The sequence below is a fragment of the Sinohyriopsis cumingii genome, chromosome 9 (assembly GCF_028554795.1).
Source record: "Sinohyriopsis cumingii isolate HCF-2022 chromosome 9, ASM2855479v2, whole genome shotgun sequence".
Lineage (NCBI taxonomy): Eukaryota > Metazoa > Mollusca > Bivalvia > Unionida > Unionidae > Sinohyriopsis > Sinohyriopsis cumingii.
Genome location: NC_142969.1, coordinates 121322652 through 121339447, shown reverse-complemented (window position 1 = coordinate 121339447; position 16796 = coordinate 121322652).

The window sequence follows — 16796 nt, the reverse complement described above, 5'->3', positions numbered from 1 at the left end:
TCTAACCTTGGTGCAAGCTTATGTGTGGAGAACACCATATGAGCTTCGGCATTTTGTTTATTTACATGTGCATGAAACACATGTTATTGATTCTGCACCAAATGAATCAGGTACTACTTTCATTATTGAGTACTCCTGAGTCAAGCCTGTAAAAATACTAAAATTACATCAGTAGAAATTTGTCTATATTTTTTTAAAAACTACATATAGGATAAGCTCTCAAAAGATATTTTTACTAAAATTTTAATTTTCATTATTAACCAATTATGGACCACCAAACCCGTAAATACTCTATTATTTGTTCACCCATTTCTAGACTGGTTCACAGTTCTTCCGCATAATTAGTACCGTGTGTCCTAGAGCTTCCTAGCTAGACGCACAGCATTAAGAGGTCAGTGTTAGGACCGGTCGGCATATTTACGGAATAACGTGACTGGGTGGGACATCATGCTACATGTCTGTGGCATGATGCCCCAATGCTAGACATTAATATAAACTGCCACACTGCATCCATCGTAGATATATGACTAAAAAACACACACACACACACACACACACACACACACATACACACACACACACACTATTCTAGCTTTCTTTTAATCATACTCTGCATTTCTTTTTTCTTCTGCTTTACAATGCGGAAGGTTGCATTGTGTACAATCTGTCTAATACATTTTGTGAAATGATTTGTTCAGCCAAAGCACGAGGCAAAGTCCGTCTTAAAACTGATGTTATATCATACTTTACACTATATCATGTTCAAATATTTCACGTATGATAAGCTTTGGACTTTCCTTCAGTAGAGCTAGATCTGTACAAAGTAAGAAAAGGTTCACCGGGAATGATGCTGTGTTTATCAATCTCCTCATAACATTTGGTAACGAAGCTGACATATAGTCTTAAACACGGAAACAGAAAGAAGTAAACGCAGCGATAACTCTAGACCTTAACAAATAATTTAATTATCTGAGTTATTATATGAAAATTTAAGATGAACATACAGTATTGGGAATAAAATCCAAAATAGTCATAAAAGTTCTATCACGAGTCTTAAGGACATTCTAATTAACCTAATCCAACATTTGAAGCATTTGCCTTAATAATTACAACAAAGAAGTAGTCTTCTACATTCTCCTCGTCGTAGGAGCGAGTATTATGTCGGAGAAAGTATAGAAATCTAGTGCAAAACCTATCATGTCCCTTTTCAATTGTATGTGAATATTCCGACCCAAAATTTCAGTGGCATAGATTAATACGTGTGTTAGCATAGCATCAACTAGTTTGAAAGCTTCTGTGACGGGACACTCCAGCTTCGCTCCACAGCGTCGACACAACACGGGAAGCAGCAGTTTACCGGTTATAAGTTACCGCTCGATTGGCGTAGAACCAGACGCCAGGGGTTGCTTCTGACCGTGGGAGAGACCAACAGGTTTCACTGGACAGCTACCGCCCGCCTCAAACTGGGTAGCCCCCAGCCAGTAAGGTGCCGTCCCGTCACAGTTCGCCTGTCTTGCTGGGTGCGTAAGGCTCAAGGTACGCGAATACCTGACAAGCGGACTGCAACTACTGCACCAAGGAATAACAAAATAAAGCCAACAAGGAAACCTTCGATCCTCAAGCTAGGTGCCTGGAATGTCCTGACCATGCTGACTGGGCTTTCAGATAATCTCCAGATAATCAGTGATATTCGAAAGACGAAGCCAGAGAGTTTGGTGTTGGATTCTCCGTCAGGAACACTATGCTGGGGATGATAGAACCCTGCCAACAAGGAAATGGAAGACTGCTATCCATCCGCCTCCACACCACAAAGAGGCCTGTAAAACTGATCAGCGTTTACGCTCCCACACTAAGATCCTCCACATATACCAATAATGAGTTTTACTATGAGTTAAACTCGCTCATCGACAAAATTCCCAAGGAAGAGAACTTGATTTTGCTGGGCGATATCACTGCTAGGCTGGGTGCCGACCATGACTCTTGGCCCTCCTGTCTTGGCAAGTTTGGTGTTGGGAAGATGAATGAGAATGGGCAGCGCCTTCTAGAGATGTGCTTATACCACGACCTCATTATCACCAATTCATTCTTTCAGACAAAGCCACAGCACAAAGTGTCTTGGAGGCATCTTCGGTCTAAACACTGGCACCAGCTGGACTTGATCATTACAATACGGTCAGCCATGAAGGGTGTACTTCTTACCCGTACCTTTCACAGTGCTGACTGCGACACCGACCACTCGCTGGTGTGCTGCAAAATGAAGCTTCAGCCGAAGAAGATCCACCACTCAAGGCAAGAGTGTAAACCACACATTGATGTGAGCAAAACATCATATCCAGTCAAGGCTGAGGAACTCACCTATGCTCTGTCCCAGGGAAGGATGACATCGCAGCAGAACTCATCAAGTGCGGATGCAGCGTGCTGCTCACACACCTGCACGACCTCTTCTGCCAGTGACGCTAACATCATAATCCTGTACAAGAACAAGGGCGACAGAAGTGATTGAAACAACTACAGGGGCATATCACTTCTCACATCGTGAGTAAAGTTTTCGCACGCGTTATCCTGAACAGACTGAAGACGCTTGCTGACAGAGTGTACCCAGAGTCGCAGAGTCGCAGTACGGGTTCCACGCAGAGAGGTCCACAATCGACATGATCTTCTTCGCCAGGCAACTGAAAGAAAAATGCAGAGAACAACACAGACCCCTCTTCCTGGCCTTTATAGACCTCACCAAGGCATTTGATCTTGTCAGCAGAGACGGACTCTTCACAGTCCTGGCGAAAATTGGTTGCCCTCCAAAGCTGCTAAGCATGATCCAGTCCTTCCACGATGACATGAAAGGCACAGTGCAGTACGATGGCTCAACATCCGACCCCTTTGACATCCGCAGTGGAGTTAAACAGAGCTGCGTCCTTGACCCCACGCTCTGTCGCATCTTCTTCGCAGTCCTGCTCAAGCACGCCTTTGGGACGTCCACAGAAGGGATTTACCTGCACACGCGATCAGAGGGCAGACTGTTCAACCTGGCACGACTGAAGGCAAAGAGCAAAGTGCGTGAAGTCACCTTCAGGGACATGCTCTTCGAAGACGATGATGCTCTAGCCATGCACACATAAGCTGAGCTGCAGCGCCTGGTGAACCGCTTTACTAAAGCATGCGATGAGTTTGGGAAAACCATAAGCCTAAAGAAAACAAACGTGATGGCTGAGGACCCGACCCCCACCCCCACCCCAAGCATCATCATCAACAACTACGAACTGGAGGTGGTCAGTCAGTTCATGTACCTCGCCTCTACCATCACCAACAACCTCTCGCTCGATGCTGAGCTCAACAAGCGGATTGGAAAGGCATCAACAGCTCTATCCAGGTTGTCGCAGAGGGTGTAGAACAACAGCATGCTGACCTTGAACAAAAGATCACCGTGTACCGTGACTGCGTTTTAAGCACTCTCATGTAAGACAGTGAAATCTGGACTATGTACGCCTCACAAGAGAAAAGACTGCGTGCCTTTCACATGCGATGCCTCCGACGCATACTCAGGATCACCTGGAGCGATCGAGTAACAAACAACGAGGTGTTCGAGCGTGCCAAGATTCCCAGCATGGTCACACTCCTCCGCGAATGTCGCATCAGATAGCTGGGCCATGTACGTGAAATGGATGACGGACGGATCCCCAAAGACATTCTTTATTCGGAACTCGCCTCTGGCCAAAGGTCGATCGGACGACCACATCTCCGCTTCAAGGATGGCAGCAAGCACGGCATGAAAGCTCTTGACATCGATGTTAATACCTGTGAAGAGCTCGCTCTCGACAGATCTAGCTGGCGACATGCTCTGATCACTGGTCTGAAAGCCAGAGAAGACAAGCTACGCTTGCTAGCTGATGAAAGACGAACGCAGAGGAAGAAGAAGCAGCTCCAACCAACACCATACGCAACCTTCAAGTGCAGCAAGTGCAGAAAGGACTGCTATTCCCGTGTTGGACTACATAGCCACTGCAGACGCTGCACAACCACCAACCGCGACATCTCTCATGGGCGCAGTTCAACGTCTCTCGAGACTAACGGATGCCAACTACTAGCATAGCATCAACTAGTTTGAAAGCTTCTGTGACGGGAAATTTGCCTAACATTTTTTGAATAATACTCACAATATGTAGAGACTTATTTACTTGAATTGCACGTTCTATCTATGCTTTCGTCCATATAAGTATAGGGTTGATATATAATCCAAGGTATTTAATCCCAGATTGATTTGTTTACCCTTATAATACCACGTATTTGTTACTCTTCAGAAATTCACCGTTTCTGAAACACAGAGGTGGTGTTTCACACTCTCTTTGTGGTAGAAATGAGTATTTATGTTTCACCTCTTAAAAATGTTAGTTTTACCTAAAGTAAGACAAATTTAATTGTTTTCCTAAAATGTCTCCACAAAATTAATTTGCCTATGTAAAGAACCGACGGTATCAGCAGAGTATGCAACCTTATAAGCATATAACAGCGCAATAATGACATATATTTCTTGTGTAATAAAGATACCATTATGGCAATCTTGATACTAAATCATTTAGAAATAGATTGAACAGGAGAGGGCGCAATACGCAACTTTGTCTGGTGTCAATATTACAGGTGAAGAATTCTGTATATTGCCCTTTTATCTGCATACATGAACATAGAATTATCTTCATTGAGTCTAGAATTTTAAACAGTTTTCCACTGATGCATCTGCTGACTAAACAAATCAGTAATTTTACATGATCAAAAGAGCGAAAAGCTTAGGAATAGTCTATAAAAACGACCTCCTTTTTAACTGAATTATTTCTGAACCATTGCTTGAAGCTAAAAAAAAATATTATTTATTGCCGATTAGCTATTGCGGAATCCCACCTGACCTGCTTCAATTGTGTCATTAGCTTCGCACCAATGAATGAAGCGCTGGTTTACAATATTGGTAAAACGTTTAATCAGGATACCAAAGAGAAAGACACCATATAGTTGTTAGCTGCACCAAAAGAACCTTTCCTGTAATGGGAAGATAATGATTTTACCCCATTGATGAGAAAGTGTGCAGTGTATAAAAAAAAAATGCGTTAAATAATTTGACAAAATAAGGACATATATTTGGCGTTAAGGTTTATTTTATCATTTCAGATATTATTCTATCCGGTCCATCTAGACTTTCCTGATTTTAGGGTTCGGATACTCTTGATAACTTCGGTATCGACTTCAGATATAGGAGTTTTAAAAATATCATCTGAGGTTTCCCTCATAAAATTAAAACTGATTAATTTCTGGGTCGCTACGATACAGTAACAGTCTAAGTATTCGTGCCTTTGATTATACACGATCGTGCTGCTAATACACGTTTGCTTTCACGTGTTTGTACAATCAGCTTCCAAAACGTGGTGACATCTGATCTTGATTCCAATAATTTTAGTTTTTAGTTAAAGTTTCTATTTTCATGCAAATCACATTTCAACCTATTTCTACTCATTTCATAATCTGTCAGATTCTGAATGGAACTATTAAATTTAAATTTATTGAGAGAATATGTTTTACGCCTTTTTCAGAGATCACATTGTTTATCCTATCCGATAGACTGTATTTTATTTTATCTTTGTAACACTGAAGCAGCACACACTGGACTGACTTGTGAGATATAACAAAGACACATTGGACAGATTCATCAATCCCACGTGATAAAGAATGATTAAAACTGTATCGAAATTAGAAGGATCACAATGAAATAAATTAATAAATTCGTTTTTTTTTTTCTTCCATTCCATATGTACCTGTCAAAACTTTGACTTGTATATCTCTCCTCCGGTATGTGCATACTTCTAATGTTGGCAAGTGGAAAAGTGAATTCACATATGATTGGGAAGTGTAGTGATTCACTCCTTGAACCAATTTCAAATTCCGAACAATATTTAAAGACGGCGGTTGAAACAATCATATAGTCAACTACTCTAGCCCCACCATTAGCGATACATTTGAAAATTCCCTCTCGATCATGATGCAATCTACCATTTAGGATTATATGCAGAATATGTTTGCATATATCAATTAGTGAGATACCAAATGCATTACAAACAGAATCTTTCGGTTCATGGAAAGCATTATCTCCTAACATAAAATCAGCAGTATCATTTTCTAAAACAGCATTAAGGTTACCACTTTTACTGTTGAGGTCCCCAGCCAAAAAAGCATTAAGGCTATCACTTTTACTGTTGAGGTCCCCAGCCACAAAAAAACATTAAGGTTACCACTTTTACTGGTGAGGTCCCCAGCCACAAAAGCATTAAGGTTACCACTTTTACTGTTGAGGTCCCCAGCCAAAAAAGAATCAGGATAGGAAAATACTATTTATGACAAAACTCTTTAGTTAAATAATTCTACCCATTCACTTCTGTGCCAATAGAATTATATATCGGGGACTCTTGTGGTGAAAATTTGCAAAACAAAGTATAAAATCTTTATCTAAATCTGAATGGTCTCTTTTAAATTGGAGATAAACACGGTCCTCTGATTCCAAGTAAATTCTGTTCACAATATTTGTTTCTACTAATTTTGACTTCATCAGTGCAGCCACACCTCCAGAGAATATACTGAATATATGTTTTCTTGCTAAAGTAATCTTTTGCCAAGCCGTCGAGATGACTTTCAGACTTGCGTCTTGTTTCACAAAAAGCGCAGATGTCAAATCTTGTGATAAACGACTCAAAGTTTGATTGAGATTTATATTTAAGCAAGCCGTCAGTGTTCAAAACACATACGTGCGTTTTTGTTTTCGCATGTTGCGCGTGAGGGCATTTGACCGCATTCTTATTTATGTATTGGTCTAGTTGGCGTTTCAAGTTTACTATTTCTAGCTGATGGCTGAATTGCGTCCTCGTCCGTGGGCGTTCCGCTGTCGTCGAGTGGGTTAGGGTGTCTTGTGCATCATCACATGTTTAATCAGATCGTAATTAGATTATGTTGTATTATTTCAAAGTTTTCAAATGGCTTTTGGTTCACAAGTTTTCCTTTTATAGCCAGTTTATTCTAGCTTTTGTTATAATGAATTGTACCAACGCCTTCCTTTCGTCTCTTACATTCTGGGTGTAGTCTTCGGTGAAGGGGTGGGGATTTAACAAGTTGGTAACCTTTTCATTCTGATCTTTTCTTAAGAGTTGACTGCAATGTTTTCTCTATCATTCAAGTTCACAACGTTGGAAATAACTGGTAGCGGTTTTTATACCAGCTCCAATCCTATATGTACGATCGATATGTGCTTGACCAGTGTTCATCTTAAGGATGGATGTCTTACTTTTCTCTTCACATTGTTCCCAGGTTTAGTGGTCATAGTAGTGAAAGGGGGCGCTTTACGGACAATGGGAATTAGCATTAAAAAGACCCCTGGGTCACTTTACGGACAAGGGAAATTTAACATGGAGAAAAATCGTGGGTCACTTTACGGACAAGGGAATTTAACATGGCAATAAATCGTGGGTCACTTTACGGACAAGGGGAATTGAACATGGCAATAAATCGTGGGTCACTTTACGGACAAGGGGAATTGAACATGGCAATAAATCGTGGGTCACTTTACGGACAAGGGGAATTGAACATGGGATTTTTTTTTTTAAAAATTTAAAAAAAAAAATTAAAAAAGGGGTAGGCAATTCAAAGACTATCTCTTTTCGAGAAATATGGCTGGCCCTGAAAAGGGCCTTTGGGTTTTATGTTAATGTCTTCTTCTTGTCCTTAGGCTGCGTCTTACTGTTGGTCCGTACATCAGCACTCTTTTCAGGCATCCTTGTCTTTCGACGTAGATCCTACGTATCCACAGGCTGGTGTTGGTCCTGTGGACAACGGTCCACTTGGATCGGACATACATGAGCAAGTCTGTCCGAAACATCATGGAAGACACAAGGGTGGATGACTCAACTGTAGTCCACATCTTGAAGCGACGAGAACAGGTGAATCAATGCATTGAACGGCGCTTATTTATAGGTACAGAAAGGATTGAAACAGATTGAGTTCATTCACCAATCCGAACACGCGTTACAGAATTCAGTCAGCTCGCATCCAATCCGAAGAGAGCAGTCTGTGACGTCACGTAGTCAATATAGATTCGCTAGCGCTTGTGTGCATTCAGTCTATGCGACAGTGATTCAACATGACGGAAACTCAGAAAACGATCCATTGGGGTGCACCAGCAGGGGAGACCGCCCAAGGGAACCCGGACTTACTTTCAGAAGAGGTGAATTGGGATTTTGTGGATTTTCTCTCCTCGCAAGAATTTGTTCCGGAACCTTCGTTACCTTCTTCATTACCGCAAGTGGAGAATTTTAGACAGAGACAGAAAGAAGAATTGGAGAAATTTATACAACGACAAAAGGAAGCGGAACAGGCTTTTCTCCTACAGCAACAGCAACAAGAAGAAGAGGTAAGAAAAAAACAACAGCAAGAAGAAGTAGCAGCAAAGAAACAAGAGGGTGAAAATCAAACGGTCACGGTACTGTTGGACATTTTAGCGGAGTTAAGAAGTCTGAAACAAATGTATCAGACTTCTTTATCACGACCGAAGAGAATACGACCTTCCCGAGCTAAACACGTTAACCCTGTGACTAAGCCTACCGTACCACCCTTAGTGATTTCAACCCAATCATTATCATCATCATCAACATTACGCAGTCCAGAAGTAGGCCTTGGCCGTGGCAAAGGCATAAGGCAGTTAAAGTTGATTGCTTAAACTCACCCTTTCACCATGAAGAAAAAAGGCCCTTTTCAGGGCCACCCACATTTCTCGAAAAGAAATACAATTTCAATTTGCCAATAACTCAACAAAAAAAAATAAACCCCACCCATTTTACCCTTATGGTACGTGTCTGTGTATGAGTGCGTGAGTGTAGCTTCTTATTTTAAAATCACAACTCAAAGACACTTACCTTATATCATTCATTTATTCTTTTCTCCATTTTTTACAATCCAATTCACAATTTATAACACATCACTTTAATAAAGAAAAGTTCATTAATTTCTTCTTTTCTCCTTGTTTAGTCTCTCTGTTTTTTGAATTTCTTCACCGTCACACTCTTTTCCTCTTCTTCCTCCTCGCTTTCTTCCCTTCTTCTTTTTTTCTCCTGTTTCTTTTTCTTCACCTGTCTTCTTTCTTCCTCAGAAGAATCCCTCTCTTCCTCTGAAGAATCCCTCTCTTCTTCTGAAGAATTCCTCTTTTCTTCTGACTCCTCTTGTTTCTTTTTTGGGCAATCTGGAGACCAATGTCCTTTTTCTTTACAATAATAACAGGTATCTTGACTTTTGTCTTTTTTATCCCCTGTTTTTTTTCTTTTTTGACGGTCTGGACACTCTGAAGACCAATGCCCTTTCTTCTGACAGATATAGCAAGTATCTTGACTTTTATCTCTAAAGGAAGGAGAGTAGTCCGTAGGCTGGTCTGAAGAGAATTTTCTAATGACCCCTCGCAAAGCTCTGACGAAACGTTCCATCTGGTCAGTCTCTTCCATCGTTGTGCTCGGCTTGAGAGTGAAATGAATAGTGAAAGGACAAGACACACACCCTTTTATATACGCTGGTCTGCTATGACTATAAAGTAGTTTATGGTGTTTGAACTTGAGTCATTTGACTTTTTGCTTTCAAGATGAAACGATCCCATTCATTCGAGAAGAAAGAAGAAGAAAGTAAGAGGCAGAAACGTGATCTATCGCCTCGTACCAGGGCTGAAATCTTGGCACAAATTCATGCCAGTGATTTTGAAGAGGACATGAGTGAACCAGAATCCGAACCCTCTAAACCAAGTTCATCACCCTTTGTCAACCCTGAAAAGTACTATTCCATTCGAGAGACGGAAAAGCGCTCCTCTAGAAAATTTAGAACCACGGCTTACAAATACACGGTGAAGTTTAAAGATTTCAAGGCTGAAGTGCCGTTAGAGAAAGCAGAAGGGTTCATCACTGACGTGTGGGATTCTTTGCTCACTGCACTCAAGCGACAATGTCAACCCAAAGAAGACGATCGCTTGAGACTTTCCATACAACACGACGGTTTGAAATCCCCTGTTTGGATCGAGTTTAGCACCCCTGCAGAATTGACTGCTTCCAAAGTCATGGACAAGATTCAACACGTACAACAATCTAATGATCAGTTTGACATCACCGATGGTAAAGCCACACTGGACATGACCCACGTCTCTCCTCCTCAAGGGACAGGACGCAAAAAGATGTTATTGGTGGACGACCTTCGCAACACCAAAAAGAGTCTTGTCCGAATTAACAACCCTCATGACCAGATGTGTTTAGCCCGTGCCATCGTGGTGGGACGAACCTATGCCAACAAGAACGACACGGTAGAATGGAAAAGAACCTGGGACACTATTCAACGTTCCGACCGAGCCAAACAACGAAACGAAGCAGAACTCCTGTTACAACAAGCTGACCTGTCCAAAGACACACCCTGTGGTATTCCTGAGATGCAAAAATTGCAAGATGCCCTAGCTCCACGATACACCTTGAAAGTGCACCCTCAAGAAGTGCGCGGACCTCTGTTGTTTCGAGGCCAAGACTTTAAGGACGGAAAATACATTCACCTTTATCATCACGATGAACATTTCGATACCATTACCAGTATCACTGGATTCCTGAGATACTGTTATTATTGTGAGAAATGTGACCATGGTTATAACAATCGAGAGCAACACAAGCATTGTGGATCGAAATGCTCAGGATGTTTGGCCTCTTCACCCTGTCTGAGCGAAGGGCAAAAACCAGTGCCTTGTTCCACTTGTCTGCGCACGTTTGTCAGCCCTACCTGTTACCAACAACATTTGAAGACGCAAGGTTCACAGAAGAAATGCGCTTGTCAACTCCTGAGATTGTGCCCTACGTGTGGACAAGGCATACGTACCAATAATACCAAGGCACACGTATGTTCAGGAAAGAAAAAATGTCACATTTGTCACCACATCGTGGACTTGGAACACCAATGTTACGTGCAAAAATACCAACCCCCACCAGAGAAAGAGGACGGTCACAAGAAGAAAGGCAATTTCATCTTTTTCGATTTCGAATGCATGCAAGAAACCGGCATTCACATTCCTAATTTTTGCGTGGCTCATCGAGCGTGCGAGAAGTGTATTCAAGAACCTATCTTCAGTCATTGCCCTCACTGCAGCAAGATACCCGGAGGGCGTGAAAAAATCTTTCGGGGACCAAACACGTTAGCCGATTTTGCCCAATGGGTCTTAGACCCCATCGACAAGACGTGGAGCCAAGAGGACATCGAACGTTACGGAGATTGTCATCGTCATGCCACGGTGATGGCTCACAATTTTTCCGGATACGATGGACAGTTTCTTCTCAGATACTATACGGAACAAGGCACCGAGCGTCCTAAAGTGACTTTGAACGGAGCCAAAATCATTTTCATGCAAGTGGGACAAGTACAGTTTAAAGATTCGATGAGCTATTTGGCCATGCCTTTGAGTCGAATGCCTAAAACGTTTGGAATGACAGAAATGGCTAAAGGGCACTTTCCACACTTTTTCAATACGGAAGCCAACCAACACGCCGTTCTACCCCATTTACCCGAGGCTCACTATTACGACCCCGACAACATGCGTACCGAACAACGAGAAGCTTTCTACGCTTGGTACCAGGCTCACGCCTCGGACCCTTTCGACTTTCAGGAAGAAATGTTAAAGTATTGTCGTTCCGACGTGGACATTTTACGGCGTTGCTGTGGAAAATTTCGAGAACTGTTCATGGAACACGGAGGGGTCGATCCTTTGAAAGAAGCTTGCACCATTGCCAAAGCGTGTTCCTTAGTGTATCGACAACGATTCATGCCTGAAAAGACCGTGGCTGTCATCAGTCCTCAAACGACCCACTTTGTCAAACGTCAATACTCGGTCAAAGCCCTACGCTGGTTACATTACTTGTGCGACAAGGAAGACAAGTGGATTCAGCATGCCCGCAACGGAGGAGGCGAAAAGACCATCGGAACGTATTCGGTCGATGGCTGGGACTTAGAAAACCCCAAGATCGTGTACGAGTTTAACGGTTGCTTATTTCACGGATGTCCCGTCTGTTACCCTGACCGTGGCACTAAAAATCAGTTTTTGCAACGAACCATGGAAGACTTGTACCAGGACACTTGTCAGCGACGCCTAAAGTTAGAACAGCAAGGATACCAAGTGGTGGAAATGTGGGAACACGAGTACGATCACCGTATGAAAACCGATCCCGAGTTTAAACGCCTCGTGGAAAGTTACCAGTTCATGGACCCGCTGAACCCGAGGGATAGTTTGTACGGAGGAAGGACCAATGCCACCTGTTTGCTGTACCAAGCCGACGAAGAGATAGGAGAAGAAATCAAATACTTGAACGTGTGTTCGCTGTATCCCTACGTGTGCAAATATTGTCGCTTTCCTGTAGGGCACCCGCAATTGTTAACGGAACACATCGACCTGAAAAACATTCGACAATACGAAGGCTTGATCAAGTGTAAAGTTTTGCCTCCCACGAACCTATACCATCCCGTCTTACCTCACCATTGTCAAGGCAAATTGATGTTTCCCTTGTGCCGTACTTGTGCCGAAACGTGCAACCAAGACCAACCTTGTCAGCACAGCCAGGAAGAACGGGCCTTGACGGGAACCTGGGTCAGCGTAGAATTGTTCAAAGCTCTGGACATGGGATACCAACTGTTAGAAGTGTACGAAATTTGCCACTTTCCCAAGACACAACAGTATCGCAAGGGTGATCCCAGTCAGAAAGGCATTTTCGCAGACTACGTGGATGCCTTTTTGAAACTGAAGCAAGAAGCCAGCGGCTATCCTTCCTGGTGTCACACTCCCGAAGACCAAACACAATTCAAAGAGAAATACTATGAACAAGAAGGCATCACTTTAGACCACATCGAGAAAAACGAAGGCAGGCGATCGTTTGCCAAAGTGATGTTAAATTGCTTGTGGGGTAAAATGGCACAACGACCGTGTTTACCCAAGACGGAATATTTGACAGAACCTTCCCGCTACTTCCAGATGATTCACGACAAAACCAAATACATGAAACACGTGGACGTCGTTCGAGAGAATTTGATCTTGGTCAATTACGAAGAAGATCTGGACTTTGTGCAAGACGACCCTTTTGGAAATGTCATCATTGCGGCTTACGTGACAGCCCATGCTCGCTTAAAATTGTACGAAGCTTTAGAACTGTTAGAAGAACGCGTCCTGTACTTTGACACGGACAGTTGCATTTACATCCATCACCCGATTCAACATCACCCTAACATCGAAGGAGACCGTTTAGGAGCCTGGACAGACGAGCATCCCGACGACAAGATTCTAAGTTTCGTCAGTGGCGGTCCCAAAAATTACGGCTACGAATACCGGGACAAACAAGGAGAAGTGCACACGACGTGCAAAGTGAAAGGACTGACTCTGAATTATCGTACCAGTCGAGTGGTCAACTTTGGGGTATTGAAAGAAGCCTTGCAATCGGGAGAGGATGCAAACTTTAAAGTGACCACTCACCAACCGAACAAGATTGTACGTTTACCCACTCACCACATCGTCAGTCGACCTTTGGAAAAAGTCTATCAAATCGTGTACCAGAAGCGAGTTCGACTTCCCAATCATTTCACCTTACCGTACGGTCACGTCGGTATTGGTCTGTATATAAAAAAGGAACCCTAGGCAAGATCGATAGTTCATTGTGACTACCAAGACCCAGCGAACAAGATGAATACTTTGAAAGAGACATCGTTCCAGTTTGGGGATTGTAAAAAAGCTGTATCTTTCTCTAGTGTGACTAATACTGGATGGATAAGACCCAGACATTGCGACGGAAAATGTCCGGAAGGAAACTGCGATTGTCCATGTGGTTACCATTGTAATTGCGTAACGGAGTTTGCAGACGAGTGCGATTGTGAGCCTTGCGATGGGACCGATGCTGTACCTTGTGACCTGAGCGATGCCGTAAAGCATCATGGGAACTTTAGTGCCCCTACCCCTGTCATGGAAAGTGATGCTGTGCGTGTCAAACCTGTGGGATGCGAAAGCGATGCTGCTCGTCCTCTTGGACATTTTACTGGGTTTCGTTTTAAAGGGGAATGTCGACCTTCACGTTTACCTCCCTACGGATGTCATCCAGCCTTGAGCAAACTCCTACCCATGTCACTCAACCCTCATCGAAACGAACCTGTGAAAAACGAATATTCGTTTCCTGTGCGTTTGTCGGAATACTGCGACTTTGAAAATCGTCTTCAATCGTTCAAAGGAAAATGGCCAAAGTATCTGGGAGGACCGACCCCCGAAGAATTAGCCAGAGCCGGATTTTTCTACTTGGGCGAAGGAGATAAAGTCAAGTGCTTCAGTTGCGGTGTGTCACTTCACCACTGGGAACCGCAAGATTCGGCCTACGTAGAACATGCTCGATGGTCACCGAATTGTCATTACTTACCTTTAGTGGGACCGAGACATTGAAGTAACTTTTTACCATAATCATCTGTTCATGGATACTTTACAAGAGAACATTCGTGCTTTGCCTGTGGAGTTGAGAGAACGCATTTATCGAGAACTGGTCAAAATACAAGTGAAACGTAAAGAACAATTGCATCCGATACGTCACCGGTGTTTGAACCACTGGTACCTGAAGGCTATACAAGGATTGATTCAATTGAAAGTGTTCCATCGGACAGACATTGATCAACGATCCTCTAGTTTTAAAAAGGATTGGTTTGGTATGGACGATTGTAGTTACATCATTGTAAACGTACTGCATCGAATTCCAGAGGAAGAGTTAACGAATTACCAACATCTTGAACACAATGTCAACTTGGTGAAAGAGGAAACTTCTGAACGAATTGTAATGTGTAGATTAGTGACTCAACGATTTAAATTCGACACTGAAGTGAAACCATGTTTGTGCAAAGAGTACATTTCTTGTGTCAGACCAAAGAGGATTTAGTATGACCTATTCATGGATACTTTGCTAGAGAACATTCGTGCTTTGCCTGTGGAGTTGAGAGAACGCATTTACCGAGAGCTGGTGAAAATACAAGTCAAACGTAAAGAACAATTGCATCCGTTACGTCACCAGATCTTTAACCACTGGTACCTGAATGGTATAAGAGAACTGATTCGTCAGAAATTGTTTCAGTGGTCAGACCTTGTTCAACACTTTGAGTTAGTGAATGATCGAAACGTTCATTATTTTGGTTACTTCGAGATTCACCTACAGCAATACATTGAGGAAGACAAGTTAAAGGATTATCAACATATTTTACGTGGAATCTACTTAGAGGAAGAGGAAACTTCTAAACGAACTCTGAAGTTTCGGTTACAGTATGCAAGATTTAGATTCCCTACTGGAGAACGAAGATCTCTGGCTAGAAAGTACGTGTATTGTTTCCGAAACAAAGAGACTATAAAAACAGGCTGCCATGCCACGACTTATGTCACATGTCATCCAACAGATTCCGTGGAAGGAACTCAATGACCATATTCAAACCGTGGATCATTACCATCGATTATTACAAGAACTGTATCCATTCAATTTGGGACGACAAGTGGTGTGTGTCTTAGTGACTTGTTTTTTGGGATTTCGTTTACCAGCCGATTCTTTGTGGACTCTTTACGATCAGTACTTACCACCTCCATGGCCTTAAATGGTCACGAAAAACTCCTTTTGTTCAAAGCCTTGCGTTTTCATCTGGATACTTCTCGACCTCAACAGGAAAAAAAGATTCGTCAACTTTTAGCGACCCAAGACGTGTATGACGATGTGTGTGTAGCTTGTGACTTACACCCTCATTGGACAGATGTTCGTGATTGGAAAAAGGGGGGTTTTGAGGCTTGGACCCAAGAAGTGGCCCAGTATGCACAAGAGTTGTTCAAGGAAAAAAGTTACTTTTCAACCTGTGTTAGTGACGGTGCCAGAAGAACCTGTCACCGAGAACAACCACTCGCTTCAGGACAGGACTGTCATGGACATTCCTGAAAGGTCATTCCGGGAGGACACTTGTGTGACAATACCTCATGTAGAGACTGTAAGAACATTACACACTGTCCCTAGGACATCTTGGTTAACCAAAACATGTTGTACAGACACTTGTTTATATTCCACTTTGATCACTTTGCTGTGTTTTATATTCCTGTACATCACTATTTGGGTTGTATGTATTTTTGTCTTTCGTGTTCATATTTGAAACATTCAATAAACGTGTTCTGAAAAAAGTATATAAACTCTTGTCTTGTTTGTTTTTCGTGTCACAAGTGACATTTCTCATACCATGGCTACCTCTGCTGTCTCTGCTCCCTCTTCCTCTACTGTCAAAGTCATCGACGAACACTTAGATCGTGCCAGTTGGGAGGCTTTGTATCTTCGCCATCCCTTTAACATGCTCATTGCTGGACCTAGCGGTTCAGGCAAAACCGAATTCGTCAAACGTTTGATCGAACATAAACATCATTTGATCGATCGGCCCCCTCAACGGATCGTGTGGTGTTACAAAGAGTGGCAATCGGCGTACAGCCTCTTGCGTGAAAGTCAAGGCGATTTCATCGTGTTTGTGGAAGGCATTCCTAAAGAAGACGATGGCATCGTCTCTGACTCCCGTCTAACCCATTTGGTCATTTTCGACGACATGTTAGGAGAAGACGAAGAAGAAATTAAATTGTGGTTCACGCGCAAAGGGCATCACCGTAATGCCAGTGTCGTTTACATCACCCAAAATTTGTTTCAACAAAGTAAAGCCCATCGCACCATCAGTCTCAATGCGCATTA